The sequence below is a fragment of the Choloepus didactylus genome, chromosome 8, assembly GCF_015220235.1.
Source record: "Choloepus didactylus isolate mChoDid1 chromosome 8, mChoDid1.pri, whole genome shotgun sequence".
Taxonomy (NCBI): domain Eukaryota; kingdom Metazoa; phylum Chordata; class Mammalia; order Pilosa; family Megalonychidae; genus Choloepus; species Choloepus didactylus.
The window spans coordinates 117,264,198-117,290,701 of record NC_051314.1 but is presented as its reverse complement, the minus strand read 5'-3'; the positions used below and the strand labels follow the sequence as shown (position 1 = coordinate 117,290,701).

Genomic DNA, 26,504 nt, shown 5'->3' with positions numbered 1-26,504 from the left:
TTTATATATTTATACAGCATTTTATAACATATTTCTTAATCATTAAAAAAATCTTCCTAATTTCATTTCCCAGCTTAGAGAATTCTGAATATGATATAACTATTTCTTGATGATTATTTTCTGGTTAAAGATTTTTTATACCGTCATGATGGGCTACAATGTTCTTAAAGATTACTGAAGTGTGAAGCATAATTTTTCCCTTTCATTAAATGGATGCAGCCTATAATGCTTTGGGTTCTTGTCTCTCTCTGTCTCTCTTTCTGGTCTGTCAGCTGTCCCTTCACATTATTATTTGTATTCCTGCCTCTAGGACCTCATCATCACCTTATATATCCTTGCTTCCTCTTTACTCTGGGATTGTAAAGAAGCTATCCAAGTTGGTTGTCAAATATTAATTAAGGGATTTTGAAGAGAGGCCTGAGTGGTGTACTGTGACTTGAGAAGAAGGACTACCATTTATATCCCTTAATAATTGTTTTACGCCTCCTTCACTGCGGGATTTATACCAGCCATGGAGGCAGGGGCCCCTTACTACTGTCTATATTCCCAGTGCCTAGCACTATGTCTACTAAAAAAAAATAATAATTAACTGAGAAGCACGTTGAATAAACAAATTTCAACTTCATAACCAAGTTAAAGAGAGCATCGGGCATAAGGCAGTACACTTCTGCCCTATGCAGGAGCCAAGGATACTTGGATTTTAGGACTAACCCTGTAATAAATAGTTGTATGACTTAAGAAAACTCACTGAACCTATCTTGGTTTCAGTTTTTTCAACAGTAAAATAAGAAATCTGGACAACATAATCTCTAAACTCCTTATACTTCTTATATTTTAAGGTGCTTTATCATCTATTTTGATTGCTCAAAGGCTATTTTTTTGTTTTTAATGATATCCCAAAAATTGAGCTTACAAAATAAAGCCATCTTCAGATAGGATCTTGATTGGGTACTGATCTACCAATGGCAAGTACCATACGTCTTTTTTAGGGGGTAAGGGAATTATGAAGGATGGTGTCAAGAAGTCAGCAGTTCATTTCTTAAACTTTCCATTCCGGCCCAATTCCACCATTTTATCTAAAATTCATAGACTCTCTTTTCAGATACAATTTTAATGGTAATTTTTATAGGTAAAAGGAATAATAAGAGTAGCATGTTCTGGGTGACTGGAGGACAATCCTGAGGTATATCTGGTACAAAATAGGCAAATGGAATGACACTGCAGACAAACTGTAGCCACCTCGCAATTTCACCTCCAGAATGCTCTAGGTAAAATATTCAAACAGTGAACAAATGAATCCCATTCATTTTTTCTCTCATATTTTGTTTTCACGAAGAGCAGGGACTGGAATCTCAGTAGCACTAAAAAACATTTTAAGCACATATGCATTGAATATGCATTATGACAAAAATTGAGTACATATTGTACATTCAAAATTGTGCTAAGGCTCTAGAGAGACAAAGATTATTCAGGAACATTCTCTACCTGTAAGTCCTCACAAACTGGGTAGAGAGAAAAACAAGCAAATAAACCATTATACAATATAATAACTAATTTTTTTCTGGGAAATGATCCTTCAGTTGAATCAAAAATAATAAGTAGTTTGCCATATAGAACAAGATAATGAGGTTGACAGAGAGAAAACTCCAGGCAGAGGGAACGGCATGTGCAAAGCCAAGAAGAGTAGAGCTAGATGCATCCAGGGAATTGCAATTATTATGGTATTATGGAGGACAAGAGTCAAAGGATGAGGCTCGAAAGGAAAGCAGGGACTGTATCACAGAGTGTCTTCCTTGTTTGCCACTATAAGGAGGAAGTGACTTTATAATGAGCTTACAGGAACCACTGAAGAATTTTAATTTTAAGCAAGGTAGTAAAATGATTCAAACTGGATAGGGGGACTGGGTTCACCATGGCAGTTGACTGGATTGGAGGGGTATGAGACTGGAGGCTGAAAGGCCAAATTGAAACTTTTGCAATAATTTTGTGAGAAACGATAAGAGCTTGACCTAGGGCAGCAGAAGTGAGAATAGGGAAGAGGGGAGCACTCTTTTAGCTGTTTCTGAGTAAAATAAACAGTATTTGATGACTGATCACTTCAACATGGGACACAACAATGGGTGACGGCTAAGAAAGAATCCAGAAAGTTTAACAGGTTCCAGAGGTTGTCATTTGGGTAATGGTGGCTCCATTTACAGAGACAGGAAAAGAGAAGAGGGGAGCAGCACTGGGGGAAAGGCAGGGTATTTATTTTGGGAATTGAAGTCAGTGAGCCTTTAGATATTCAGTCAGAAACCAAAGGACAGAGCTCAGGAGAAAGACATCAACTGAAGATAAAGAATTGAGAGTCACTGTTGCCATTTTGAAACCAGGTGAGGGATTGAGGTCATCTTGGAAGATGAAATATGAAGAAGATGGCATGAAATGAAATGAGGGCTGAGAAAAGAAGCTTCGAAAATTCAGAAACTTCTCAACTCGTGAGTGCTCAGATAACGCACAAAACCACAGGTAGAGGCAAAAGAGCAAAAGAAAAAGCATTGGCTCTCCCAGCCACCAAGTGATGGTGCCAGAACTTACTTGAGAAGAGCGCCATTTTGACGTAAAGGATCTAAAAGGATACCTATTCCGTCTCAAGGAAAGAGAACCTCTGAATTAACATCTAAATACACATGGATAACAAAGGAGAGGTAAGGTGTAAACCAAGAACTAGCATGAAGGAAGCCAAAGCAGAAGGAAGAGAATATTCTTTTAAAAAAGAAGAAGAAGAAGAAGAAGAAGAAAGGTGAGTAACATACAATCATGATTGCCCATTCAGCAAATAGAAACTCTAGGTGAGGAAAATTCAATAGTGAACAAAATTAAAAGCATGTCCTCAAAGATCTTACAGGTAAATGCTACAGCAAAATTAAGTAAGATAATTACTTGGTTTGGCTTTTAGAAGACTACAGATGACCTAGGGAAATGAGATCCGGCACTAGACTAAAGTGAGTTGACTTGAAGGCTAAGTGAGGATAAAGAAACAATGGATATAAGCTTGTCTTCAAGAACCCTGGCTGGGAACAAGACAAAAAAAAGGCAGCATCAAGAGGACGTTAAAGAAGAATTTCCAGATATGCATAATACCATATCATGAGACACATGAACTCCAAGAGTTTACCCCATAAACACTTTGACAAAGACATATATATATATAAGAACATTTTAGACTGAACACATAAAACATTTTAAGCAACAGAGACAAATTAATAAAATTACATTCCAATGTTATTTTTATCATTAGTGATTCTCTTGGTATATTTCAGTTTAAGTCAAGTTCAAAATTAGAATGCAAACATGAAGCCATAGAAATCCAATCACCCTCAGAGGAAGATGAAAATGAATGGGGATACCCTGCTGTAGTTTGATATAAAAGATATGCATGGGACCAATTACCTGATAAGGGAGATGCTGTGGAGGCATAAGAAAGTGTTAGGGGTAAGAAAAGAGACATGATTTAAGTTTAGCAGACATAACTGTATCCATTTTATCATTCCAGCAAATAATCTCAGTACAGCATATTTCAACATAACATATGAAATGAAGTATATACATATCATGAGAAGAGGAAAGAGGTTCCTGTCCATGTCTAGATGATATGTACAGAATAGAGGCAAAATGGCAACTAGAAGTCAGCATCTGACCAAACAAAAATGATTCATATTGGTACCTAAAATTCTCTGTCATTTGCAGTATCAATTTATGAAATTTATAATAAAGACTGGAAGTCTTACATGACTTTAATAAACATAATCATTACATGTATTCATAAATATTTGCTGAATGAGAGAAAAAGAGCCACATTTTATTTGGATAGTTGAGCAACTGCTACAGAAATGCATACCCTAATTTACTGCAGAAGAAAAGGATGGAAATGATTTTACCATCTCCTACCAATACATTCAAACACTACCTTTTTCTTTAAAAAAAAAAGTCTTCAAAAATAAAAATGTTAGTATGCCATCATTTTTTTTTAAATAATAAGATTCTCTTGTAGAGATTGATTTGAGACACATATAAGAAGGAATGACCAAAATGAGGAAATAATGAATTAACTTTTCTTTTAGAACAAAAGTGCTTCTACGTTATGGATTTGGCAAAATTCCCGAGACGGATTTATATGTCTATCCCTCCCTCCTGCCCTAACCCCAGCCCCACTTATATACAAGCCTAGGGCTATTTAAGCTAACAGCGTACAACTATAACTCTCCAGTTAGGTAGACAGTGCTTGGTTTTTAGGTCACGAGGTTGCCACGGTGGCTCCAGCCGACTGTCTGGCAAGTTTGTATGGCTTCCTCCTCCCTGTGATCCTGTCACACTGGCCAATAGGCAAGATAAGGGAAAAGTTAGCTTGGTTTTCTACAATAGCTGCAAAAGTATTTGATCCAAATCACTAAGAATGTGGGAAAACTTTTATACTTCCACAGCCAACACAGTAATCAATGATTCAATGAATAAATATTTCCATAGAACCTTCTTTGTGCACAGAAATATATATTTTTAAAAGTTCAAGACCAGTCGTGGCCCAATCCATATATAATGACTTACAAGATAAAAGCAATTCATTCTTGATCCTGCTACCAAACAACTGAGCTCTCTGAAATGCAAATAAGGATGACATTTTTTGAAATAGATAGCTATGAATCTTTCACTCATAGCAGCTAACTAGAAACACATGAGCTAAACACATTGGGCGGATCATTTCAATGCTGTGTAACTTGAGAGGTGTGATAGCAAGTGCTGGGCTTCACTAACGAAGGAGAAGTTCGCATTTTTTCTTTTACAAGCGAAATGCAAAGGCAGCATTACTTCGTATGACAGTCTTAAGGTTGCCCACATTCCAAATTCAAGATAGTAGAGATTTTCTCCCCTATCTCTAAAGTTTAACACTTTACAACCAGCCTAAAGTCTTTATTTAGGCTGACTTCATTTTATGAATAATGGCTTCTTTTGTCCTAAAAGTGTCTTAAAAATAACACAAACCATACTCATCTGATCTGATCTTAAGGTGAACTTAATAGTTGAAAATCTTTCAAACAGAATACTGCTATACTATAATTTGCCCCAAAACTACTCATAAATAGCAAGTGTTCCTTTTTTGGAATCACTGTAAAAGCATACGTAATTTGGAAATCAACTTACTTTACAAATCCACAATATCAGTACATGTAGAAAATTTTAACACAAAACGTGAATTTCTTAACCCTCTTAGAAATTAGAGAGCATGAAAGAAACCAGAAAGATTATTCTTTATTCTCTACATTTTTCACCATTTCCCTAGAATTTGATGCTTAAGTTCCTACTTTGGGCACTCAGTAAAAAAAGGAAGCTTGTCTGTCTTATTAATGACAGTACTTCATAATTAAGTAATACAACTAGTACTTAATATGCACTTATTTAGTATTTCTTTATTGACAGATAAATTTCACTAACTGAAACAAAATCATTTTCTATTAAAGAAGCTGTCTAGGACTGTTAGATGAAGAAACTAAACTGGGTTTGAATAACCCTAATTTCACATAACTATCTCAAACATGCACATCATACGAAGGTCCCCAATAGAAAGTTGAAGTGGATCAAACAAGATCTATCAACACTACAACAAACAATACCCTTACACAAAAAGGAGAGTTTAATATGTATTTTGCTGAATTCAATATGTATTTGTTTACAAATCTCTCTTCTGCAATTTTTATTTTTAAAAGAAATGTTTATTCCAGTATTATCCTTCCCAGTGACTGCTGCAGTTGACAGCAGTAACAAAAACTTGGCAAGAGTAATTAGAGGAAGGAAGAATTCGAAATGCGCACAGCTAGAAGCTTTTAAAAGTTCTTTCAGGGAGGAAAAAATAAAAAGCACTCCTGGCTGAAATTGTTTCTCTGGCCTTAAAAATTAAGCCATGTTCTCAAAATCAGCCCTGGCAAAAATCTAGAGCCCTGTCCACTGGAAAACAGAAAAGTTCAGCAGGATTGGACCAGGACCTCATCTATTTACCCTTTCAGACCAGTCTCCATGGATCAACAAGTATTTGTTACAGCCAATGTACAAAATCCAATTAGCATCCAGATGAACTTAATAAAGTCAATGTTACCTAGAAATCCCAGGTGGTTAAATCTTGCAAGGATAGGTATGTCCATGTCTGGAACCCAAGGCCTTTGATTTTGTGTTCATTTATTGAATAAACATTTAATGGACACATGCCAAATAATGCTTCGTTCCTACAGCATAAAATTAAAGTTCTCTATTTGTAGCTCAAGAACAGCACAGTGGTGGTAAAAATGGCTTACGGGTACTTGAGAAATTTTAGTATTTTCACTTTTGTTATCACCGAACTATTTCTGTATCTAGCAGATTCTACCACCACTGGCTTTTCCAATCTTTTTTTTCTTTTTCCACTTTATCCACCAGCTTGGAATCTCATTTAAATGTTAGTATTTCCAAATAAAAAGTTTGATCATTTATAAATGCCTTTGAAAACCATAAATAAAACAAAACAATATAATTTGTGGCCACTGGATTAAATTATCCCATACATTCAGTCCAAGTCAGTAGGCCACTGCGAGCTCACGAAATCATGCTTTAATTACTCCATTAACTCACTGACAAAGAGTGAAAATGGTAATAATTATAGGTAACAGTTATAGGTGTGGGGGAAAGGCCTTGGAGGTAAGATGAAGAGACTTTTATTCCTCTTCCAAGACCCTTTACAATGCAGTGGAGTATTCCATGTAAAGTTCTTTTTTATATTTCACGACTTCACTTGAGATACATTTGAATTCAAATTATAAAATTCCCTACAGTGTTCTACAGCTGCTGCAAAACAAATGTCAAAAAAACAAAGCAGCCTTTTTTTCTAATATATGAAACAAAACCATGAGGGGTCTTTTCTAATCAGAATAAAAACTGAAAGGTATAAGACATATACCAGTTAATGTTAAGCACTATTTATGTATTTACTCTGGACAAGATTCCAATATTTTCATAAGATTTTACTACTGTCAAAATAATTTACTTACTACCCAAATAAGATGAAGGTGATGTTGGCATCAATCACTCCTTTGTTTCAAACCCTCTGGCAGCCTAAACTTAACCTTCATTGTCAGAACCACCATGAATGTCTCTTTTATTCAGTCTTCTCTCCCCATGTCTAAGATCTCACGAGGCAGTGAGAAAGAGTTACAATAGTCATGGGGAAGATATTAAAGTTATGAAAGATATACTTTTTAACTAAAGTCATCTGAGGATTAAAAAAGGCTGTCAGACACTGGAGCCAGAGGATGGGAGAAAGCAGGGAGGAGGTAAGGAGTTGGAAGGGGTGGTAAGGAAAAGCCCACATGATCATTTATCTGCTTCAGACTTTCATAGGACTATTTTCTTCATGAGACCATGGAAAGTAGCAAGTTTTAAGATAAAGTTGAAAAATGTGAAATTTTGCCAAGTGTATGGATGCTGCAGTAACTGGTGCTGGGACTTTCTGTTCCAATAGCTTGGATAAGAAACATACGGAAAATTAAAGTAACATAAAAAGAAAAGATGATGCTTTAAACACTTCATTTATTGTCATTCTGTAAAGACAGCAAACACTCTTATATAGAACTGATCACTTCTAAATTTAAATGAATGTATTATTCTTTATACATTATTCAAGCTGAGCTATCATAGATTATTCATTTTAAAATAGAAGTGATAATACTTTAAGCAAATTTGTGAATTAACATATATTAAAACCTTTACAGGGTAATTTTTCCTCAATGATTAAAAACACCCACTTTATATGTGGTGTGTGTGTGTTAATGGCCTTAACTTAATTTATTTATTTTAAAAGTTTTATCCATATACCATACAATCAATTCAAACTGCACAATCAATGGCTCTCAGTATAATCACAGGTTGTGCATTCATCACCACAATCAATTTAAGAACATTTTCACTGCTCCAAAAAGAAAAATCTCATAACCCTTATATACATACCCCTTATTATTGACACTTAGCATTGGTATAGTACCTTTGTTACCATCTATGAAAGAATATTACAATATTTCTGTTAACTATAGTAGATAATTTGCAAAAGGTATATTTTTCTCATAGTCCACCCTATTATTAACACCTTATTGTAGTGACATACATTTGTTCTAATTCATGTAAGAACATTCTTATATCTGTACAATTAACCAGTCATCATCCACAATAGGGTTCTCTATGTTATACAGTTCCACGTTTTATCCTCTAGCTTTCCTCCTAGAGACATGCATAACCCTAAACTTCTCCTGTCAACCATAATCAGATCCTTAATTCAGTGCTGTTAATACACTCACTGTAATGTGCTACCATCACTTCTATCCATTTCCAAACGTTTACAATCAACCTTATTAAAAATTCTGCACACATTAAGCACCAGCTCCCCATTCTCTACCCTCATTCCATTTCCTGGTAACCTATACTCTAGATTTTAACTCCAAGAGTTTGCTCAATATAATTAGTTCATATTGGTGAGATCATACAATATTTGTCCTTTAGTTTCTGGCTTATTTCACTCAACATAATGTCCTCAAGGTTCATCCGTGTTGTTGCATGTATCAGGACTTCATTCCTTCTTACAGCTGAATAATACTCCATCATATGTATATACCACATTTTAAAAACACCCACTTTTAACACGCATTCTTCTGTCATACATGTTGATTCCCCACCTTTACGTGGATGACTATCGTGTGAATAATGCTACGAGATTTGGTGCAAAGACTAGATTTTTAATCACAGAAAGAATTAATTCTGTTGCTTTAAAATCATTCAGAATCTAATAAAGCCCCACAGAAGAGCTAAACAAAAGAACTACCAATAAAAGTAATGTTCTCTCCTGACTAATAGCATCCTGAAGTATACAAAAAGGTAACACTGTACTTTGTAGTACATAGTACTGAAAATAAACAGACTCTAGACTAGAAGTTCTGATAATGCAGACAAACATACTAAAATAATAAAGATGACTCAACCTGAAGATGGGATTTCTAAATCAACATTCCTAGATTAAAGAGTAATATTTTTAAATCCCAAAATATATAGTTAGACATAAAACAGTTAAAGTTTTGAAAACAAAATAGAAAGAGAAATTGAAGATTACTTGTATATACTCACACAAGCAAGCAGAGCGTGCTTCTATGGAGAAAAAAATGAAAAAAAAAATCCAAGATAGATAGAATAGCAATCCGTCTTCTTCCATATATGAAAAAAAAAAAACAAAGTGTATATGTCCTGGCAGAAAACAAATCATTAATTTACCAAAAGTTAATTCACAAACTGAATTTCAAGAAATCCAGGCCCCCGAACGAGAAAGCAAAGCAAGATTTTTAAACATTGATTTTCACTAGCTAAGCAGTTAAATGCCTTTCTCCTTCTCCATCATCACAAGAATATCTTTCATTAAATTGTAAGTCAGGGTACTTAAAATCATCCAATTATACATTCATGTCTAATACTACATTAACCTCAAATGACAAAATTATTGTATAAAATTAAATAAATTGTATGTTATGTTTTTTCAAAAGTGGTGAATTTCATACTTTTTATTTGCAATTTAGTTTTGCCACTTGTACTTAAATTTTTAAACAGTTTTCTAATGAATTACAATATTAGAATACTATAAATATTAGAATAAGCAGGAAAAATTTACACTGAAATGTTTTAATGGTCACAAATATATTTCAGACATTGGAACTTTCAATTATTGTATTAAATCAACAAATATCTTAATAATATACATTTATTTCTAGAACAGGGAATACTTAAAGTGGCAAAATTTTAATGGTTCTAATGAAAGATTTTCTAAATAAAATAAAATTCGTATCAATAGCCTTCAAAAAGAACTTTTAAAATGTATGTTTTTTCCCTCTTTTTAGTTCAAGCTTCTCTACCTTCTATTGATATTCTTTATTTCTAACTGTTTTTCTTTCCATTTTTTCTTCTCCCCTTACATTGAAAACACAATTTCTAAACAGAAGAACGCTAACCTCTTATCAGGCATACAATTCATACATTTAACAAATTATTTTAGCACATTCCTATACTATTTCAGAAGCTGCTCGTAGCTATTAGAATTCTGGCTTGGCTCAAACACGACTAGTTCCCATTTTCGTGGGCTACTATATTCTTACGTTGCTACACTACTAGACAAAAGAATGGTTTGAGACAAGACCTTGGATTTCATCTAAAAACATACAACTGCCTTTTCTTAAGTCCTATATAATCACTTGAGTATTACAGAACTGACAAAGAATTCAAGAATTAATTTACTATATTGAAGGTTATATTTAGAAAGCCATATAATTTGAAGAGGAGAGTCACACAATTCTTAAACAGGTTTGGTATCTTTATTCTCTACTACTACAATGTAATGAATACTCTATTGAATTGTTACTTACAAAAAGAAAAAAATAATAACTGGTTATTCAGTTCTTTCTAATAATCCTGTGGGCTCTGTTATGTGGGAATGCACAGAATTTCCCACCACTCCCATCACGTCCACCCCTTCTGCACACACCAAACATATTCATCTTTCTATATGCAGTGCCATAGTCCCACCTCATACTTCCATTTTTGGCCTGAAAAACTTATCCTAGAAGATTCAAACATCACCATCAGACTTTTCTGACTCCCTTAGCCACAGTGAATTGCCCCCTTCTGAAATGTGCTGTGATATAAATACACACACACACACACACACACACACATTTTCTTCATTTAATCCCCCTTCCCACAAAGAACTGTGTCAAGTTGGTACTGTTATCATTCCCACTTCTTAGATAAGGAAACCAAGGTAGATAAGGTCTCTCTGATTTCAAAACCCATCATCATTTTTGAAAATATATACTTCCTTTAGCACCACACAGTACTGAACTAGTTGCCTGGCTGCCTCCATTCTCTGAGTCTCATAATAATAGAAGGTGGAGACTATGTCTTCTTCATCTTTGTATTCCCAGAATCTGGCACAGAATAGATACTCAACAAAAGCTCAATAAATGATGAATTCATGAACAAATAAAATGTAGTAATGTTCAACTTCCTTTGTGAGAAAAATAAGCAGCCCTTTTAAACCTTTATACTTTAAAAAGTATGATGTTAAGTGCTAATTTCTTTCAACAAACACTTTGTGAGTATGTATCATATATGATACGGTATGCTTAAAGTCTGCAGGGAATTTAAAAACAATTGCAACCTAATTACCAGCCCTCAAGAAACTTCAAGTTCAGTGGGAGAGTGGGGGGAAAAAAAAACTAGCTAAAGTTACCATTATCTGTTTCAGTTTTCCAAATCCTCTACCATTTTCTCTTTTTAAAGAACCTCATTCTTTATAAACATGGGACATATGCCTTAAAGATCAAACAGTCACCAGAAAAATACATTAAAAGAATCTCCATGGATCTCAAATACACAATTTTTTGAGTCATTCTCATTTAGTGGCCACTTAAGTAGTATACGGTGTTAAAGAAAAGAATAAAATCAAGGACACCCTGATACTATTCTTGTCATTTTTCTTTTGTAAGTAACAGTACAGCCCACTGGAAAGAGCAGAGTCAGAAAGATCTGAGTTCCAATGTCATCTCTGTCCCTTTCACTCCAGATGGATCACACCCAAGTAACTTTCTCATCTGAAGACAAGTGCCTATTTCTTATCTGTACTATCAAGATAGAGAGATCTACCTTAAAGGACTCTTACAAGGGCTATAGGAGATAACGTATGTAACACCTGCCACACAGAAGTTTCTCAGTAGAGGACACCTATATTGTTTTGTCAGACCTCTCTTGATGCTTCTTAAAGGCTATTGGCTCTAATTTATGTAACAATATAAACACTTGTGACTCCAGTGTCAATAACACAAAGTGTTTACTTGGAAAAAAAAAAAAGCCACTTATGGCAAAAGGCGTGGCATCAGGCAAGATTCAAGAGCATATAGTTATGTCTCAGGTTTCTCGATGCTGCATACATCATTTGCCTCTTCTCAACACGCAGCCTGCAAATCCCTTATTTCAGATCCTCTTTGTGGAAAATAAAACTTCACTGCTTCCTATGGTAAGATCTAAAAGAACTCTGTATTAACAATCCCATTTTCCACAAAGAAGAATCTCTGAATTAGTGAGGAAGAGGGAAACGAACGAGGTACAATGTCTAGAAACCAATCTCAGCACCTAGTCTAGGGGATACACATCTAGCTTCCTCATCATCATTTCTCAATTGTCTCACTGGAGAAATCTGGCAGAACATGTAAAGATAATCAAATAAAAACATTTTCCTTTCAATTCCAAACCTAATTTATAGTCTATTTTGACTTTAAAATCATTTATTTTTGGTACTGGAACAACTGACCATCCATTTAAAAAAAAAAAAGTCAAATCTAGACAGAGATCTTAAACCTTTCACAAAAATTAACCAATATGTATCATGGACCTACATGTAAAATGCAAAATTATAAAACTTCCAGGAGTAACATAGGTGGCCTTGGATTTGGCAATGAATTTGTAGATAAAACAACAAAAGTCAATCCCTGAAATTGGTAAGTAGGGCTTCATTAAAATTAAAAACACCTGGTCTGAGAAAAGGCATTGTTAAAAGAATAAAGACAAGCCACAGACTGGAAGAAAATATTTATGAAACAAATATCTGATAAAGGACTTCTATACAAAATATAAAAATAAACAAACAAATAAAAACCTCTTAAAACTCCACAGTAAGAAAACAAATAGTGCAATTAAAAATGGGCAAAAAAAAAAAAGGAACAAACACTTCACCAAAAAATATATACACAAAAAATGCCCAACATCAATTGTCATTAAGGAATTGCAAATTAAAATATCAGTGAAATGTCAGAATGGCTAAAACTGAAAAAACTAAAGCTATCAAATGCTCAGGTGGATGCAGAGCAGCATTCATAGGTGCTGAGAATGCAAAATGGTATAGTCACTTTGGAAGACAGTTTAGCAGTTTCTTACAAAGCTCAATATAGGCTTACCTTAAAATCTAGAAATTGTCCCCTTAGGTATTTACTCTACTAATTTGAAAACATTTATGTCCAAACAAAAACTTACATGCAAATGTTTACAGCACCTTTATCCATATTCACAAAAACTGGAGGCAACCAAGATATCATTCAATAGGTTAATGCATATGAAAACTGAAGTACATTCATAGAAAGTGATATTAATATTATTCAGTGACAAAAAAGAAATGAACTATCAAGTCATGAAAAGACATGGATGGACCTTAAGTGCATACCACTAAGTGAAAGAGGCCAGTCTGAAAAGGCTGTGTGCTTCCAGTTAAGTAACATTCTGTAAAAGGCAAAACTATAGAGACAGTGAAAAGATAAGATGAGGTCACAGGGAAAGAAGAAAGCTGATAGGAGAAACACAAGGAATTTCAGTATGGTGAAACTATTCTGTGTGATAGTATAATGGTGGATACATGACCTTATGCATTTGTCAAAACCCATAGAACTTTCTATCACAATCAGTGAACCTCAATGTATTAATTTTTTAAAAATCATTTAGTAAGGGGGGGGGGGGGGGGTCCCAGGATGGAATGCAGACTGTGAAAAAAGAATCTAACTGTGTTAGAAATGGGTGAAACAACCTCACTAAAGGGAACTGGGTGGGAGAGGAGCTAAGCTAAGTAACCAGGGAGGTGACTATTCCAAAGACTAAAATCAAAAGGAATTGCTCATAAGAACTGTACTCTAGTTGATAGAGTTGTTTCCCAAAGGGATACAGGTTAAAAATCCCAAAATTGCCTACATGTATACTAGAAATGAACAATCTAGTAAATGGATGTGGATGATGGGAAGCAATGACACCCAAGTAGCGACAAACTCACCCAGCACCTAGATGTTGGTTTCTGATATCATTCCCCATTAAAAGGAACCAGTTTCCTTAGAGAAATAGCTGACTGTAGGACTGAGGCAGAAAAATATGCAAGATAATCTTGTAGTGCCAGAAAGAAAGGAAGTGCTCAAAAAAAAAAAAAAAAAAAAATCTACAGTGTCAAGGATATGTCAAATGGAGACACAGGAGGCAACTGAAAGAGCTCCCAATGGCCAAAGCTAGAAAACTTGAGCCACAAAATAAATAAAATAGTATAGGATTATAACCCAAAGCATAAAATAAATATCCATGAGTTCACACCAATATAAATCAATGATTGCATAAATAAATAAATAAATGCATGATGAGAAATAAATCTCCTAGGCAGAATTCCAAAGAATTTATGTATTACTCTGCTCTCAAGGAAGAGGAACACAACTCTCCACTTCTTAAATGTGGGCTGCACAGTGACTTCCTTCCAATGACTACAGTATGGAAAGAAGGAAAAAAAGAAAACCTTTACATTGAAGAAACCTGATAAACACTACCTCAGCCAGGTGACCAAGATCAAATCAGTAGTAATATTGATAATATATAGCCTTGATATAATGTCATGAAAATGACACTTTACCTCTGTGGTCTTCCTCCAGGAAACACATAATCCTAATCTAGTCATGAGAAAAATCCCAATTGGGAGACATTCTACAAAATACCTGACCAGTCAAAAATGTCAAAGTCGTCAAAAACAAGGAAAATCTAACACACTGGCACAACCAAGAGGAGCTTAAGGAAACACAACAACTAAATGTGGTATCCTGGATGGAACCTGAACAGAAAAAGGACATTAGGTAAAAAACTAAGGGAACCTGAATAAAGTATGAACTTTAGTTAATACTAATGTATCAATATTCATTCATTAATTGTAACCAATGTACTACACTAATGCAAGATGTTAATAAGAGGGAAAACTGAGTATGGAAGTATATGGGAACACTCTGTCTTACCTTTTCAATTTTTCTGTAACTTGAAAACGGTTTAAAAAAAAAGTCTATTAAAAACACATTTAGCAACATATCTGAAAAACAATAAAGCAATTGTACTGAAGCACTGACGAACTTCACACTTCCCAGACTTGTATTCAACTTAAAGTATTTGCAACTATTGCATTAAGGAATTTTTCTTTAGAATCTATTTCCAATAACTAACAGCTACAAATGATTTCATGCAATAATTCCCAGCAGGGACATACTATAATCAGAGTAGTTTATTAACTACTTTTTTTTTATTAACCATTTTTTCCTCTTACGTACCACTTTAGACGTCTGAAAGCTTGGAATCTAACATTAACTTAGTTTGTTTTGTGATGACCCAATTAACTACCAAATATACTCAATACAATTCAGAAAAGCTAATCTGAAGTTTGTATAAATCAAAACAGTGCTAAAATTCTTAACCAACAAAACTTTAAGCATCTTAAGAGACAATGAGTAAACCTATCATCTTCTTTTGGTGATACTGTATTTTCTGAAATGACATGAGCTTCCACAGAATTTAGTATAGGTAAATGAAGAGGAGAATCAGAAGAAGATTAAAACATAGTGGGTAAAAGGGTAGGTGGCACAGTGTGAAAAAAGAAGAGAGATAGGATTTGAAAAGTAACAAAATAAAAACAATGGCAAAAAGGGAGTAACAAACATTTATGTTGGTTCAGAAATGAACAAAGTGTTCAAAATTAGATACTAAGTTTCCTGATAGGGAACAAAAAAAAGAATAAAATAACTTGAAGAAACATCACCCTAAACACAATTTTGTTTAATGTATTCCTCGCTATTAAAAAAAAAAAAAAAAAAAAAAAAAGACTGAACATTACTATTTAATGACATCCAATGACACTGGAAAGTGAAAAATATCACAAAGAGAATGCACAGAATATTGTGAACACTGATTATCTCAGACTAGTGGAATTAAAAGAAATTTTTCTGTTTCTTTCTCTTCTTTTTTTCCCACAATGAAATGACTTGTGGAATTTTAACAAGTCTTAATCTGTTTTGCATTAAGGCATTCTGGAAACTAGTATTACATTTGTAGTACATTCTACTCTATTTTTTAAATAGAAATTCTATAAAGTGTTTTAATTTTCAAATTGTAAGTACAAGTGTGAATCCATGACAAAATTTTACACCAACAAATTAGGAACTATAGCAATATATCCAGAACATTCCAATCACAAAGAGAAAATATATACTAGAAGAGAGGATGACACTGACTTTAATGTAAATGGACTCACTACCACTTGATTTAAATTACCAGTGCACTTTCCAAAACCCAAGGAGCTGTAAAAGAATAGTACCCTTTCAAGGGAAATAAATTCGAAGCAATACACAACACAGTTACTTTAGGTTATTTTATAGTTTAAAAAGAAAAAAAAAAAAAAAAAAAAAAAAAGCCTTCCCAGAATCCTAATTCCCCCCAACTCTCAAAAATGACCAAGCCAAAAATCAAACTATTCACCTGAATCAAGTTTTTTCTTAACTATTCTCTTGAGATATTAGCTGTTTAATCTAGTCCCCTCATTGTCTGAGGCATTTCATTGTAAGATTGTCTTGTAAAGAAGGATTCCCATTCCTAATGCTCTACTGCTCTAGATGTTATGGATTTCAAATCCTAATACCACAGCGACCTGCTCCAAGGAGACTCTTAAACTACTATGGGTCCCACAGGAGAAGAACTATTTGAGAAACACAGAAGGGAACAGTCGGCGCAAAGATTTTGCATGCAGGTCCTCCTCGAAAGGAAAGGGAAAAGGATGAGCATCCCAGAGAGCAGAGTATACTTGGATGGGTAAACCCACTCCAAAGGAATTAACTGACACCGCCTCCAGACAGGCCGCCTTCCCAAAAAGTAAAATGGTAAGTAAAGTAGAGCAGGCTAAGACAGGAAAGTCAAAAGGAATTAGGGAATGAAAATCATTCAAAAACAATGAGCGATCTTAATTTGAGTGGGTGCATGCTAATGGGACATTATCCCAAAGGGTCCCTTTGAAAGACCCCACAGTTAGGGGGGCGGGGTGGGGAGTCGAGCTCTCCCAACCCCAAGTCTAAGAAAATAAGCCGAGAGAATACTCGGTCTGTAGTCGCCCCACCGACAAGATAGACGCAGGTGTATGCGGAAGCTCAGGTTTCGGGGAAATGCTGCAGCAACAGTGGGATCTGTTCTGCCCACCCTCCCGGGGCCCCGCGCGCGCGGAGGGCAGCGGGCGGCGGCGGTGCCGCGAAAGCCAGGAGCAGGCGCGGCCGCGCTCCGGCAGCAGCGCTCTAAGCACACCTGGCTCCCCACCAGTTGAAAGCAAAGTGAACGAAGGCGGGCGCGGCGCCGGGCGCTGCTCGGATCCAAGCACACAAAGGCAGATTTTTTAAAAATCAAGGCAGAGTTGCCGCTGCCGGACCCCGGCGTGCGCTTGCAGCCGAGGATCTCTTACCTCGGATCCGCCCTCGGGGCCGCAGCTTTTCCCCGAGGCGCCGCGAGCCCAGACGAGGTGGGCAGCGGCCGGGAGAAAGCCCCCGACCCGGACCGCGCCCTCCCAATCCTCTGCGAACCGCCAAGCCGCCTTCCGCGCCCAGCAGACGAGAAGCGATCTCCCGGGACCAGCACAGCCCCGGCCTCACGCCAAACGGGACCGCCTCGCTCGCCGCTGCCGGTGAAGTCTGGAGCCACCCGCCCGCTCGCGGCCAAAGCCAGCCACGCAGCGCATGCCCAGTGCTCCTGCGAGGAGCGAGCGATTGTGCGCTGCGCGATCCGGAGGGGGTTCCACTCTCCAGATCTTGCAGACAGCCGAGCTGCGGAGCATCTGGTCAACCCCAAAGCTGGAGGGGAAGGGGCCCGAGGGCCGGGTGGGCGGGAGAAGGGCCGGAGGAAGGAGGCTGGGGGCGCGCCAGGTTATCATCGGCGCCATCAAAGTCGGACCAAGGTTGCGAGCAGCTGGCGTATTTCCAGAAGTGCCCTAGCAAGACCGACTAGTAGCGGGGGAACGCGCGAAGGGGAATCGAGCTTGTGGAGAAGTTTGCCCCCCAGGCAAGGGTTGAAGCCCTGGGCGGAGAAAGTGCTCGGGTTACAGCGCCCCGGGTCCTGGTGCACAGCACGTGGCCGCTATCCCAGGAGTGGTAAACCTACCGCGCCCAACGACCGGGCAACTTTCCTTTTCCTTCTTGGCCCTCAGACCTATTTTCCCTTTGTCTCCCCAGCTCATACTGTAGACTAATGGTACCCAAGGGCTCTCTGGGAGTCTCCAAACTGCTGTTCCTTAGTTCCAACCAAGCAAGCCCAGGCCCGCTTGGCATACCTGTATTGAATCCCATTTCTCACGTAGCTCTTGCAAGACCTGGTATGGTTTGTAGTCAAGGTTTCTTTCACTTAGTGCCTCTCCGACCTTAACCACCCTCACAACCATTCCGTCCTCCTTTAGTTCCAAGGGGGCCACTAAATGAGAAGTCCGTTTTGGAGGGTACATTGTGTTATCTTACTCTAAAACACCTCAGTTGTCATGGATATCTCTCCTCCACCCCCGCACCTCTCCTCATTCTCACTCTCGCATATCCACTCCTCCTCCAGCTTTAACTTCTTTAAAGTTGATTGGCTTCCAGAAGACAAGGAAATACTGTAAAATAAATTTGGTTTAAAAGATTAGACTTGCTTGTTTTGTGAAAAGAGGAAAAAAGAGCAAAAGTAGAAAGACGTGAGATATCAGGCCAGGGTGGAAATTATAACCAATATGCTAAAAGTTGGAATAGATCTTAGAGGTGAAGTCCAGACCCCTACATTAAGAAGGAATCCTGTCTCCAATACATCCACCAGACAACCCATCCAGCCTCCACCTGAACTTTTCCAGTGTTGGAAATCTCTGTTTTTAGCAGTATTATGTATAATCATGGTTATATTTACTAATGCTGGGAGCAACTTACAATAATTATTTCTAATCCTTAAAATGGGATGGGTTTTATACCTACTTAGCACTTAAGGAATTAGGAAGCTCAGAAGTGTCATTCCTTTTGCCAAAGTCAATGCTGATGCCAGAATTGAAATCCAGGTCTGCTTAACTCCAAGACGTGCCTCATTTGATTTGAGGACATCAAATCACCTTTCCTAAACTTACACCAGTGGTCCTAGTTCTGCCCCCTTGGAACTATACAAAGTAGTCTCTTCCCTCATCTACATTGTAAACTTTGAAATATTTGAAGCAAGCTATTATGTAAAAACCAGGAAGTCTTCTAATACTTTCCTCTTCAAAATCTCTGGTTCCTTCTACTCTTCCTCAAATGACATGGTGAGCCTTCTGATTTTTCATTCTCTCCTTTCTATTGTGCACTCAGAATGAGACCCCACATTCAAATACAGTGGGCTGAGAACTGAGTCACAAAGTGATAGAAGCATATGCTTTTAGTAAGGGAGCCCAAACCCATATTAGCCTTTTCTTTTAGCCACCTAAAGCCTTTCTTTTAGGAATTACACAGAGTCAAATAAAACACCCATGTCTGTTTCGTATGGGCTACAATTAAACTATATCTTCCTCCTAACATAGCTATACTTCTATAATTCTAAATATTTAAGCCTAAATTTTTCTTTTATCATATTACTAAATTTTATCTTGTGTGTTTTAGGACCTAATTTCAGATTGTAAAAGTATTATTGGTAATCACTTTTAACTTTATCATGTCTATAAATTTCATGGGCATGCCTTCTATGTCTCCAGTTAAGTCTAATGAACAATAACTGAACAGGCTTAGAAACGAGCCTGGAAACCAACTACAGAAATGATATCCAGAATAATAGTCATTTATTAACCAGTAGTTTTCAAGATCAAGCACTTTAATTCATGCAACCATACCATAACCAACAAGGATTTCATGTAAGATTTTCTAGATGTTTTGCCAAAACAAAAATTCACTGTCTCTAGCATCCCTAAATCTACCAATCCAAGTAACCATTAAAAAAAAAATGTTAAACAGGATCTATATTCAAATTAATCCATCCTGTTATCTAGTGATCCCCACTATCTTTTCTAAGTGCATAGAACCATTATTAATAACCTGTTTTAGAACTTTGCTAAGAATTGATGTAAACTTACTTGTTTATAATGCCACCATATACAAGTAGTTTTCCTTTTTGAAAATTTCATAATTTGTTGATGTTGGTATGTGGGATGAAAATTATGTAGGGCAGAATGAAGGTAGATACATAAAGTGAAGGTAGATACTTCCAAAATGTGCAGGGTAGTAGCAAAAGTTGAGGAGGAACAGATAGAGTCTATATCTGGGTATAAAAGCTAGATAGAGCAAATGTGGAAAAATTCTGATGGCTAAATATTATCTGGGGACTAGGAACTACATCTAAACTGCCCAAGAGTCAGATATATTCTTCTAGTACCCCTCCCTTCTCCCCCAATCTGCTATATGAATATCATTTAGAAACTGCTGGGTATAGCTCTGTAGACTCACAGTCATAAAGACAAAAAATGCAAAAATAAATAATATAAATAATAAATGCAAAAATAAAGAAAATGAAAAAATTAAAAATAAGTAAATCTAGAAAAATATTCTGTAGTTTAGAATATTGTTATTTTTATGATCCAATCTAAAACTTCTAAGTATAATTTGGTAGATAAGTAATTTAATTTTGGTTACCACCATCATTATTTTTTAGCATTGTTGAATGAATAAGGGAGATTGCTTGGATTATCATACTTGCTCCCACCTTAGGTGTTTGGGATTGCTTCTATTTTATAATTGATGTTTATACTTCTTCTTTGTTATGGTCCTTTACATCCATTTGGGTGTAACAAACTAGGTTTCGTTCATTCTCTGAATGTGAAAATGCTTTATTTTAATATGTGCCACCTAACTTCAAAATGTGAACATTTTGAAGCATGATAGGAACTGAAATATTATTAACAAACATTTTTTTTCAAGTGGAACATCTCTTTTACCTACAAAGTGATAAGCAGATAAGAAACTTTGTTAAATAACAATAAATGAATGAATATACAACACAGCATAGGCATGGAAAAAATCTTCTGCTTTTCTCTTTCTCTTTTTCTTTTAAATAATCAAGAATTAGTTATCCACAAAGGGAGGAAAATCCAACAAGTGTTACTAATGTGACAAGCATCTTAAAGCTTTTTAAGAATTTGATGAGTGTGAAGTGGTCATTCATTTGACACTTTTGGAGTCAATGACTAATTATAATTAAAATAATTTAGTAAGGTCCAAAATTATAACTGAGAAGAGAGGACAAATCAAGGGAGGCCCAGAGGAAGAAGGAAAAAGGAGAAAACAAAAGATAGAAGATATTGTGAGCTCCTTCAGGTGAGGAGCTTCTTTATCTTGTATAGTACACTTGTATATTCCATATTTGGCATGAATGTTGATGTGAGATTCAGACAGAAAGGTGAAGTAGATCACCTGAAGAGCTCTCCAGCTACAAAACGTCTAGATCTTGCACAAAACGTGCTTTAATATGCATTGCTGGGCTCTCAGCAAGTGAAGGAGGAAACCTCTAAGGATTCAAAAATAAAACAAAACAAAATCACTGCAACAATTATGATGAGCAAAAATACTTTAAGTAAGCCTTGGGCCAGCTGCAAACTGGGGAATCCGACCTTTCACCTCCCATATGTTAGCTGACTACCCTGGAGGGAAGACAGAGTGTTCTCATGTCCTTGGGCCACCTGGTTCCCAAGACAGATATATGCAGATCCTCTCTGGAGAAAATATAGCATCAAAGTAGTGTCCCAGACAGAAGTCCCCACAAATTTACATCAACCAAATAGGAATGTATAATCAAAGATCACAGGACATAAAAGAATATTAGTCACCGTGAATGAGAGTCTGCAGAATGAACAAGCATATTTAGATTTATCAGGCAAGAAAAAAAAAAAAGAATGAAAGAAAGAAAAAGAAACTGTGGTCTAAATGTTTAAGAAATAAAAGATGGAATCATAAACAAAAGACTATCTAAAATGACTAGGCAGACATAAAAAAAAAAAAAGCCACCAGAAATTTTGAAAAGGAAAAATATAGTTGTTGAAATTTGAAACACAGTGGATGAATTACAGATTAGATAAAGCTGAAGAGAAAAATGTGAGCTATATATGAAGAAATTATCCAGAATGCAGCACAGGGGGAAAAAGAGATGGGAAATAAGAAAGATTATGGGATGTAGGAGATAGCATGTGAAGACCTAACATGTATCCAATCAGAATCCCAGAATAAGAGACTAGAAAAAATGGAGTGGAGGCAAGATGTGAAGAGAAGATAGCTGATAATATTCCAGAACTAATATAAGACATGAATCCACAAAGGGAGTAAACACAGTGTATACGTGTATGAAGTAGAATGCATGAAAAGAAAACTAGAGAAAGTACAGCATAGATACAAGTAAGATAAGTAAGATACATGGGAAGAAAACAAACCAAGATACACTGTAGTTAAACTGCAAAATACCAGAGAAAATTTCAATCTTAAAAGCCTTCTGAGAGAAAAGGCACGTTATCTATGTAGGAAAAGCAAGTGGACTGAATAAAGGATGTTCAACAGCAATAATGGAAACCAGAAAACAGTGGAATATTTGCAAAATGCTGAGAGAAAATAACTGTCAACTTATAATTTTGTACCCCTAAAAATTTTATTTTCAGAACAAAAATGGAATTAAAACATTTTTAGGTGAACAAGATCCTTCCATTTTACCAGCATCACTAGATGAGCTTCTAAAGCAAGCTTCCAGAAGGAAGGTGACCTCAGAAGAAGCTGCTGAGATGCAAGAAAATATGGTGAGTAAATAAATTGATAAACATTTGGGTTAATCTAAAAAACTTGGTCTTCATAAAATAATGACAACAACAATAATTGTAATTTCAAATTTATGGTGTTTTTTAAAAAAGCACATTAAAATGCTGGACAGTAAATCAGGAGGAAGATGATCAGGATTGAACTGTTCAGAGGACCTTGTACTGTTTTGAAGGTGTTAGGGTATTAATTTTAAATGCCCTTAAGAAAAATAATCACAATATAATGGGATTAAACTCTCCAGTTAAAAGATGGAGTCAAAGTAGTTTTTAAAAATCTATCTATATTCTATTTAGGAACATAAGAAAAAGGAAAATATTAGATATGGCAGGTATGTAATAATGGAAAGAAGGCCAGTATAACTGTATTGATATTGGACACAACTTTAAGAAAACAAAAACTCAGTTACAGATAGAGTGTCACCATATAATGGCAAATCCTACAAGAGAAATTGATAAAACTACCATCATAGTAGGGAGGTTTTAACACATGACAATTATTGGTAAGTTATTGATAATGATAGATAGATGATAGATAGATATAGACAGATATAGTGCATACCTCAGTTAGCAAATACACATTCTCATGAAGCCCATAAGAAATTTTTACATAAATTAGCAAGCATATCTTAACACATTTCAAAGAATGTGTATAATCTAGAACAGGGATTGACAAACTTTTCTATTAAGGATCAAATAGTAAATATTTTAGCTTTGCGGGTCATATAGTCTATTGCAATTATTCAACTCTACACTGTGGCACAAAAGCAGCCATAAACAGTACATAAACAAATTGCTATGGCTATGTTCCAGTAAAACTTTATTAAAGCACATTGATTTGAATTATGTATTATAATTTTCTCATGTCTCAACATATTAACTTCTTTTGTTTTTCTCAACCATTTAAAATGTACCCACCATTAGCTTGCAGGCTGTAGAAACACAGGTGACAGGCCAGATTTGACCCACAAGCAAAAGTTTGCTGAATTCTAATCTAAACTGTCATCCTTGCTTACAGGGCAATACAGTTAGAAATCAATAGCAGATTAATTTTTAAAGACTGAAGTTTAAAATTAAATTTAAACTTAGTGATGGTTAGGTTCATGTATCAACTTGGCCAGGTGATGATGCCCAGGTGTCTGGTCAAGCAAGCACTGGCCTAACCATTACTGCAAGGACATTTGTGTCTGGTTAATAAATCATCAGTCAATTGATTACATCTGTGGCTGATTACATCAATGAAGGGAGTGACTTCCACAATGAGGGAATTCAGTCAGCTGTATTTAATCAAATCAGTTGAAGACTTTTAAGGGAGAAAGAGAGAGAACTTTCACTTCTTCAGCCAGCCAGCCTCTCCTGGGGAGTACATCAAAAACCTTCATCAGAGTTGCCAGCTCACTGCCTGCCCTATGGAATTTGGACTCGTGCATCCCCACAGTTGTATAAGACACTTTTATTAAATCTCATAGTTACAGATATCTCCTGTTGGTTCTGTTTCCCTAGAGAACCCTAACTCATACAAACTTTAAATAATAGAAAATTTTAAATTCTAAAGATTAACTTAAATAAGTGGGAAATAGACTTCCAAATAACTCATGCATCAAAGAAGAAATCATAATGAAAATTTAAAAATAGTTAGAACTAAAAGATGTATCATGGCTTATATTTAAAAACCTGGAAATTACACAAAAGAACAGAGAAATAATTTTTGGTATATTTGGACAATGAAATATTATTTATCAGTGCTATTGAGCAAACAATATCTCTGTATGGCAGCATGAAATACTCTTAGAAACATAAAATTGAGTGAAAAATCACAGAAAGTTATGTTCAATAAAGAGACTCTTACAAAGCTCAAAACCAAGCAAAATGACATGATATACTATCTCAGAACATACATATGTTTTAAAATTTGCTTATAAACAAAGGATTATTTGTCATAAAATTCAGGATAGTGGTTACCCCTGAGGGATAGGAAGAGGGTTAAGATAGGGAGGCTAGCCCAGATAAATACAATAGCATTGTAAGATGGGTTCCTAGGTGTTCACCTTAATTGTTTTCCTTACTCCTGCAGGAGGAAAGGACTGTAGAATTGAATTCAGTAGGAACACCTAAATGCAAGGATACAGGTACAGCTTGGGAAACGATGAAAGGGCTGAGAAAGAATGGTAGAAGGCGGAGAAGGGAATTGTAACTCTAGCTTGTGGTGAAAATGATAATTGGACTTAGGTCATCAGACTGCCTTCCTGCCTATTATCACTGACCTTTGAATGACTGTTGAGGTCTGTTTTCTGAGAAGGAATACAGATATTCTGTTTCTAATTTTAAATGTGAAAGTTTATTTTTAAGACCAAGTTTATTTTCTCCAGGATTTTTTAATTTATTAATTTTTATTTACATACACTCTGTACCTGCTGAGCAAAAACTCCCCCTTTCACCCTCCCCTCCCCATTTCCTGGTAACCTCTAATCTACTTTGTCTCCATGACTTTTCTATTTTTAGATGTCTCCTATAAATGATCTCATATAATAGTTGTCCTGATGTTTCTTATTTATTTCATTCAGCATAATGTTTTCAAGATTCATCCATGTGGGAACCTGACTCAGAACATTCACTCCTTCTTATAGCTGAATAATACTCCATTGTGTTTATGTATTTTGTTTATCCATTCATTCACCGATGGACATTGAGGTTGTGTCCACCTTTTACTATTGTGAATAAGGCTGCCATGAACACTGGTGTACAGAGATCTGTTTGAGAATCTTTCAGTTTCTTTGAATATATGCCGAGGAGTACAATTGCTGGATCATGTGGTAACTTTATTTTTAACTTTTTGGGGGACAACCAAAATGCTTTCCACAGTGGCTAGACCAATTTACATTCCCACCAACAATGCACTAGAATTCCAATATCTCAATATCCTTTTCAATAGGATATTGTTATTTTCTGTTGTTTTTTTTTTCTATAATGATAACCATCTTTGTGGCTGTGAAGCAACGTCTCCTTGTGGTTTTTGCATTTCCCTAATGGCTAATTATGTTGAGCATCTTTTCTTATGCTTATTGGCCATTTGTTCATCCTCTTTGGAAAAATGTCTGTGTAAATCTTTGTCCATTTTTTTATTGGGTCATCTTTTTGTTGTTGCTTTGTAAGAGTTCTTTATATTTGGATGTTAAGTCCTACTATCCGATATATTGTTTGCAACTATTTTCCCCCATTCCAAACACTGTCTTTCGCTTTCTTAATAATATTCTTTGATATACAAAAGTTTAATTTCAATGAAGTCAAATTTATCTATTTTTTTCTTTTGTTGCTCATGTGTTGATGTCCTATCTGTGAATTCAATGCCAAATCCCATGTCATGAAGATTTGCCCCTCCCTCCAGGAATTTTAATGCTTTTGTACAATTGAGGGAAATTAAATTTTTGAATCTGATGCTTATTGATCCATTTATTAGTAACACCTAAATATTCTTTCAAATGCAAACAAAACATGATTTATTTTATCTTTTTAAGATAATTGTACTGTACACTCCACAGGACTGGAAATTTGCCATTTGAAAACATCACTTATCTCACTATTTACAGCTTTTTCTAATCAAATCTAGGATTTTTATTTGTCTATTTGTGTCTAAGCAAGAAAGCAGATGAGAATTAAAGGGGGAAAAGTAGAAAAAGAGTAGGGAGAAAATCTTCAAAAAATCATCCATTTTAAATAGTAGGATAGCCATAAAATGGAACTCTGTCTCACGATTGAAAAGAATGAGAAGGTGGCATTAACT

The 26,504-nt window shown here is 35.8% G+C and overlaps 1 protein-coding gene across 2 annotated transcripts in view; it reads right to left on the bottom strand.

The window, feature by feature from the left end:
* Positions 1-17,598, bottom strand: part of EPS8 (epidermal growth factor receptor pathway substrate 8) — a 183,275-nt gene extending 165,677 nt beyond the window's left edge. For both annotated transcript variants that reach the window (XM_037845336.1, XM_037845335.1), the window contains exon 1: positions 17,366-17,598. The gene's annotated coding sequence lies outside the window, so the exon portion shown is untranslated. The remainder of the gene's footprint in view (positions 1-17,365) is intronic.
* Positions 17,599-26,504: the final 8,906 nt, after the last annotated feature.